The 7505-nt window shown below is 49.5% G+C and overlaps 1 long non-coding RNA gene across 1 annotated transcript; it reads left to right on the forward strand.

Annotated features, from left to right (window-relative positions):
- Positions 1–5475: 5475 nt before the first annotated feature.
- LOC112819167 (uncharacterized) lies at positions 5476–6747 on the forward strand. Its single transcript, XR_003206775.2, has 3 exons — positions 5476–5942; positions 6315–6370; positions 6583–6747. It is a non-coding gene; the product is annotated as an uncharacterized lncRNA (long non-coding RNA).
- Positions 6748–7505: the final 758 nt, after the last annotated feature.

The following is a 7505-nucleotide window of genomic DNA, read 5'->3' on the forward strand; positions in this document are numbered from 1 at the left end:
GAGAAGACAGGCAGGGGAGGAGAGGACACCTTGATTGCGCAGGGGATTCACATCGAGCCTGGTAGGAATGGCAGACTCTGGAGCTTTCACACAGAACCCTGGGCCGTGTGGTCCTGAGGGGAGGGAGGTGTTTGGGGCTCTAATTATGCTAGCAGTCGATGGCCCCTCAACAGGGGACAAAGGGGTGCAGGCTCAGGCCTCGGGCCTCGAGGGAGGGGTAGAAGCCAGGTAATGCGAGAAGCCCACTCAAGCCTTCTCTGGGCTGCCACACCTAGAACCTGCCAAGAAGTGCCTCTCCTTCCAGAATTGTCCCCCTCAGCTCCTCCCTGGCTTCTTGCTCCTGCTCCATCCTTGACCCCTTAATTTGACCTTACAGCCTCCCCCACAAGCCACACACACTCTCCCAGTGGAGGGAGGTGGAGGCTCAGCCTCCTGTGCTCTGTCAGCACCCCTCCCCTAACCCTAGCACCCCATGTTTGCTTTAAGCTTCCCCTCCTTAACCTCATGGGCAGAAGGAGACTGGGAGGGCCCTTCTGCCTCAGACCCTTTAGTTGAGAACTGGCCAGAGCAAAGGCTCATGAGGCCCACTCTTGCATCCCTCTGGGGACACTTCTGGGCCCCTGGTGGCCACCTCTGTCTCTCCAGAGCCAAAAGAGACCCCTCCCCCACCCCCAGGCCACAGGTAGCTCTACTCAGGCCCCCAAAACCACAGGCATGCCCAACATTCCCCAGATCTACTACCAAAGAATTTCTTCCCCCAAATCTTACTTGCACCTAAATAAGGATGGGTAGTGAAGGAAAGGTTTGTCCCTTCTTCTATCTCAAAGTGCAGTAATGTTCCACATCTCCACATTTTCCTGAGTAACCTATAAACATGTGTTGACTGACTGCATAAGGCAGGTGGACCTAGCAGAAACACCGGGCTAGGATTTGGCAGACTAGCCCTCTGAGTGCCAGTTCCATTATCAACTTCCTTATGACCTTTAGAAATTCACTGACATCTTGGAGCCTCGTCCATCTCAATTATAAAATGAGCCGAGGGGGTGAAATGCTCTCTAGGCATCCTCATATTGTGCATGTCACTGGGGGCTGACATGGGGGGAATTTGGGCCGATATTTGATAGCAGAATCATGCTTTCCCATCCCCAATTCCATCTGCCATTTTTGCCAGTCATTTTCAGGAATTAAAAGTGAACAGTAATTTAGAAACACCTTAGCTTTAATATCTATTCATCATTTTATAAATGTAATTCTTCCTATTTTGTGGGGGAGAAGGAGAATCCACTTTTTTCCCCTTGTATTCTCCTGCTATGATGCCAGGCTTGGGGGGGTGGTGCAGAGATCTAACACTGAATTGTCTCTATCCCTTAGTTGTGTGACCTTAGGCAAGACATTTCACTCAGTCTCTGTTTCTTTAGTCATGAAGTGGCAACAACAAACCTACCTCCAAAGGTTGTTGCAAAGATTAATAAAATAAAATGAGATGAAGTGGTTAAGCATCCATGCCATAGTGGTCTTGATAAAAAGTATTAAAAAAAAAAAAAAGAGATGCTTCCTGACTTCTCCATCTGTCTCCACAGAGCACATGCTCCTGCAGGACACTCTCAGATCAGCCAGAACCAGATGAAGAGGTACAGCGGAATAAATCCTGTGTTCGCATGGGAGGCAGCAAAGACCTTTCTTCTGCGAATACAAAGATGTTCTATAAACCATTATGGATGGTCTGGCCCCTCGACATGAATTCCAAAGTACAGACCACAGAATGCGCCGGGGGTCAGCGTTGAGTAGTTATTACCTAGACTCCATGTTGTGCCTCCTATGTTTATAGCCTAGTAAAGTGAGCCCAGGGCATTCCAGACTGCCTTGGCCCATCTAGGCCAGATGGACAGCCTGTGCGACCACCCCAGGATCCAGCCCCATGTTTATTTGTTCATTCAGTGCCTCCCTCCGCCAGTCTTTGGTCAGCTCACAAACCCATATTGATCGTCTACTAAATCACTTGTGGGTAAATTACTACGAATCTAGAGGTGAATAGGACTTGGTACCTGCCTTCAAGGGCTTGGGAGTGTAGTGGGAGAGACAGGTCAACAATGAGCTAAACTATACTGGAAGGCAAAATAAACGGCACACTAATCAAGGTCAGAGCAGAAAGACAGGAGCACTTCATGCTACCTGGGACAGGAAGCAGCCAAGAAATTTCTCTGAGGAGGGGCATCTGACTTGATCCTTCACCAATAGGTGGAGGAGTGAGGGCAGCCATTCTAGGCTGAGGAAGAGGTCTAAGGCACAGAGACCTAAAAGCATAAGTGGTACACAGCTCTGGGGACAGGCCGTGGGAAGGAAATACAGCTGTGGCTGGCAGAGAGGAGCGGATTTAGAATAAGGGCCATATTTGTTTTCCCCACTGCAACGCGGTATAGCATAAAGACATAGGCTCTGGAGTCACACAGCTCTGGGTGTGAACTTCACTGTGCCACCTGCTAGCTTTAGGACCTCAGCCAAGTCTCTTCATCTCTCTGAGCCTCGGTATCCTTATCTGTGTAATGATCGTCATGAAGCTTGCACGGATGAAGCATATAAAATTCTTAGCACAGTACACAGTATATCAATTGCTCCATAAGTTATATTAGTAGTTTCATTAAAAAAAAAGAGAGAGATCCCAGAAATAAAGATTAGATTACAACCACACTTTTTCTAAAGGCAGAAATCAGTCTAATGCTCTGGGTCTTCCGCAAAATTCATTTTAAATTGCTTGTTTGGGAGACAGCAGAGCAAAGTTGTTCATCGGCTTCGGAGTTTGACAGCCCTGAGGGGGCTGGAGTCCCAGTGTCTCCACTTCTAAATTGTGTGCCTTATATAAATTACTTAACTTCCCTGAAACTCAGGTTCCCTATCTGCAAAATGGGATAACGATGCCTAACAGGGCTGCTGAGAAGCTTAAATGAGCGAACAGAAGGAAAGTTCCTGGCACAGGGGAGGCAGGCAACCAAGAGAAGCTATTATTGTTTCAGCTGAAAACTTTATCTCCCTAACCTTCAGGCTTTTAAGATTTCTTTGTTGAAATTAGAAAATGTGGTGTCATTAGAGCCATGAATTAGAGCACACTCCCACACATGAGGACAAAGATAAGGGATGCTCTGTATCCAAATGGAGCCAGCTTAGCTTACCAAATCCTCCTCCCACCCTTGCCCAAAGAGATCCTCGCTTTGTTTGAAGGGTCCAATCCAGGCACCTTTACACAATCCATTTCCTTTCACTTTTTTTTTTTTTTTTTTTCAGAGCTCTAGCTCTTTGTCCTATTTGATCCCACCTCCACCAGTGGCAGATCACCTAAGTTGGCAGTGAAGCTAATTTAAACACAGAACAAGAATCTGCTGAGACCCAGGGTCAGATGTCATGGCATTGGGGAGCAGAAGCAGAAGTCTGAAGGAAACCCAAGAGCTACCACCAGCATCACCCCGATTGTGTGAGGGGAGCCTTCTCTCTACCTCCCATACCCCCCAGCCTCCACCACCCCTCCCACACTGTTCCATCCACAAGAGAAAGGCCACCGTCCTCAGATAAAAGTCCTCATCTCCAAATCTGAAGTGTTTACTTCAAGGAACCCTAGGTATCGGGTTTTTTTAAAAAAAGGAAGGCGGAAAAGAGCATCAGAAGTACCTTGGCAGGTTGAAAACGAACCCAAGAACAGTAGAAGGGCGTTAGATTGTTCATTTGCTTCCAAGCATCAGGAGGCCAGAACAAGCCCCGCAGGGGGCCTTTTAACCACAATTTACATCAGGAAAGTAAGACCTGCTCTCCAAGAACCAGAAGTCATAGAATGTAGAGAAGGTTTCCCAGCTACTGGTTTCACAGCCCATTCAAGCTGGCGGGCCTGCAGGACAGCCCTGCATGCCGTTTCCATGGAGTTGTTCCTTCTTTGGGGCCAGTGATGCCAAATCCAGCAAAGGAGAGGGCCCCTCAAGAGCTCACAGAAGGGCAACCTAGCAACCTGTCCTCAAGCCAGGAAATGAAAGAGCTGTATCAGCGGTTGAGAGCACAGGATCAGGGGTTAGGTCAAACTGTTTCATTCCTCACACTTCTTCCTGAAGTGCAAGTTGAAAGAGGAAGATGTTACCAAGAAAGATGGCAGGGGAATGATTGTTAAACCATTTCTGGGCCACAGACTTACTTGACAATCTCCAGAATGAAGGACTCAGAAAAATACAGAGTCCAAATTCTTGGTAAACGATTTGAGAAAGGACCCTAGGTAGGAACCTCTGCTCACTGGAGTTACGTGTCATGACAGATGTGATGCGGGCAGATACATTGGCAGCAGGCCATTTACTTATGACCCTCAGCATGATGTGGTGTTTCCAGCAGTGATTCATAAACTTCTCTACACCTCAGAATTAACTACAGCACTAGTTAAAAATGTAAATCACACTCCCCACCCCTAGTCCTAGTAAATCTGAATCCCCCAGAGGTGGAGCTCAGGAATCTGCCTTTCTAACAAGCTCTCCAACATGATTTTGAGGCAGCCAGTCTCGTACCCATACTTTGGTCAACAGCATGGGCTCTGTCTGGTGTCAGAGAGATCTGGTCCAAATTTTGGCTTCACCTTGTAATTTCAGGCAAGTCATCTCACCTCTGAGCCTTGTTTCCTTTGAGCTCATAAGCTGTAGAAATGTTTAACTTCTTTTTAAATAAACAGGCATCTTATTGTAGTATAAAAAAATGGTGTAAAATGAGAAAGAAAAGTGCCTTAGCTTCCTTTTCTGCACAATGTTCCTGCAAAAGTTGCCTACCGCTTTCCCTACTCCCTACTGCCTCCCCCAATCCCCCTCACTCAACACTACCATCAGGCCAAGACTGCTGGTGGGTTTGAGACCACCGACGGAGAAATACTCTGTAGGCAGCTCAGCTGGGCAAATAGTTAGCATTAGAACAACAGGCTTGGATGCAAAATCGGATGCTGAAACTTACTTGCTGTGTTTTGCTGGGCAAGACACCTAACCTGTTTCCCCATCTGTACAATGGAGATTAATAGTCCTTGCTCACTAATTCTATATAGTTCCAAATGGGCGCTCCCATCTCCACTTTGGCCTTTCTCTACTAACCCTCAATCTGAGACTAAAGCGGAGTGTTTACAAGTGGCGTCCTTTGAAATCGGGTATGTCGACTCGGGTGTGAGCTCTTCGCTCTTCCCTTCCTAACCACACTGCCTGAGTGCTGAAGTGCCCTCTCTGTTAAACCGGCACACCGCGGCTGAGAGGAATAAATGAGATGTCCGTGCAAGCGCATTCGCACGCAGAAAGTGCTCAGTAAATGCTTTCTCCCCTTCCCCTTATACAAACGTGAGGGGCTCTTATTGTTCACTTGATTTCTGTCCCACCTCGTGTTTAACGCATCCGGTCTCAAAGCGCGGAGGGAGGAGAGTCGAGATGGAAGAAGGGGTGAGGGAGAAAGAAAGCGAAGGGGAAGCAGCAAACTCACGGGTAAAATGCAAATCGGCCCGGTAGGTGCGTCCGAGCTGCACTTGACACGGCGCTGGCTTCCGCGCCCGTGTGCCGCAGCCCCCGCCGGCCGGCTCCCCCCTTTTGCTAGCAATGGCCTCGGGGCCGGAGGCTGAGAGGGGAGGCGGCCCCCGCGCCCCGTTGATTGGCCGCTCCGTCCCGCTCATCAAGCTCTTTTGTGTCAATGGGTAGAAGCTAACTGAAGCGGCGGCTGCTGGGAGGGCTCAGCCGGTGGTTGGGGGAGGCCGCAGCTGCGGTGGGAACCGTGCTGCCTCGACTTCGCTACCCCTGGCTGGGAGGCTGTGCGGTGCAGCTCCATCCAGCAGCTCCGGTTCGCTCGGTGGCGGAGGAGGCGTCATCCTTTTCCCCTACAGGGCCGCGGGGACTGGAAGGCGGTAGCCGCAGCTGTCCACACCGGAGCATCCGCTGCCCACCAGCCGGGCACAGGTAAAAAAAAAAAAAAAAAAAAAAAGAGGCGGGGGGGAGCGCGATTGTCCGGCGCGCAGAGAGGAAGAGGAAGCTCCACCAGTACTGGGCGGCTCCCCATTTGGGGAATCGAGAACTGAGAGGCGGGGGAAGGAGCACTCCCACGGCCCCGCTGCGCTGAGGGAGGAGGTGGGGTTTTGCTGGATACTGCCAAAGGCTCAGGATTTGCCAGAATTGAAAGGGGGGGGGGCGTTTTTGGTAGGGGTCGTAAGGGACAAGGAGGAGATAATCACAAGCTGTCTGCTTTGAATCCCCTTTGCATTTCCCCATCTCTTCCTGGGGAGGAATATGAGGGTGTGCGCGTCCAATTCTTATTCCCTTTCTCCGTGGCAGGCCATCAGAGCCAAATCCGAACTTGAATTCTGTCTGAGCAGCTGATTGCAGAGCTGGTAGGCCAACAATTTCCCAGGGGACATATAATGGAAGGGGTCACTTTGACTTGTATTCAGAAGGTGGGAGCGGGAATTTTCTGTCTGAAGATGGGAGATGGAATTTTCCCATCTGGCTACAGCGGAGGTGGGGGCGGGGAAAGGGAGCGGGATGAGGGATGAGGCTGCTTCTGACCCTTCCCTTCTCTGTCCTGCCCTACGCGACGACACAGTCTTGACGCCCTGAGGACTGGGATCTGCAAACCCCACTGGACGGAGGTCAAGACTGGGATCTGCAACCCCCCAGTGGACAGAGGTCGACCTACCCCGAAGGCGAGCTTTCTCATGGAGGGCACCTGTTGTAGAGGCTGGAAGTGAAATAAAGGCGTGCACTTGTTTCCGAGCTTATGTTTTATAATCCGAGAAATAAGGGGGGAAACTTTGAGAAGGGTGTGTGGTTGAGATCTGAAACGTGAGTTTAACGGATGTCTTTAAAATTTTTTTATTTGAGTATAGTTGACACACAATCACACGGATATCTTATTTATTATCATAAATCTGTGAGATTTAGACCATTGCACTCTATTTTGAGAGCCCAACAACAGCTCCACACACACTATTTCACCTAGAATTCAAAGCAGCAGTTGCCCTCCCTCCTGGAGGACTGGCCAGAGGGGATGGAAAAGTACCCTGCTAGCAGGAAGATACCCTTTAGCTCGAGAAAGTTGTAATTGCCAGTCTCCTGCAGGGTATTTTTAGGTCAGTGGGCAAATATAAAATGTACTGCGGGGTGTTCATTAAAGTGACGTGACTGCAGACCACTTCCCTGCAATCTACTACATTATTGACCTTTCCCCCCCCTTTTTCTTTACAGTCCCTATTGAGATACAAGGAAGGCAGAGCCTGGGAACATTGGGGATTCCTCCTACAGATTAGGCTTTTCTAAAAAGCCTGAGCATCTTGTTATATTCAGATAGACAACCGTCATCCGTCATGGCTAGCATCATTGCACGTGTGGGTAATAGCCGGCGGCAAAACACACCCTTGCCACCTTGGGCCCATTCAACTTTGAGGTCCTTGGGGAGGAGTCTTGGTCCTTTAAGGGTCCACATGGCAGAAAGAAATGTGAAGCTGTTCTCTGGGAGAGTGGTGCCAG

This window comes from Callorhinus ursinus, unplaced genomic scaffold, assembly GCF_003265705.2.
Source record: "Callorhinus ursinus isolate GAN/ISIS: 27379988/994484 unplaced genomic scaffold, GSC_fseal_2.0 scaffold2519, whole genome shotgun sequence".
NCBI lineage: Eukaryota > Metazoa > Chordata > Mammalia > Carnivora > Otariidae > Callorhinus > Callorhinus ursinus.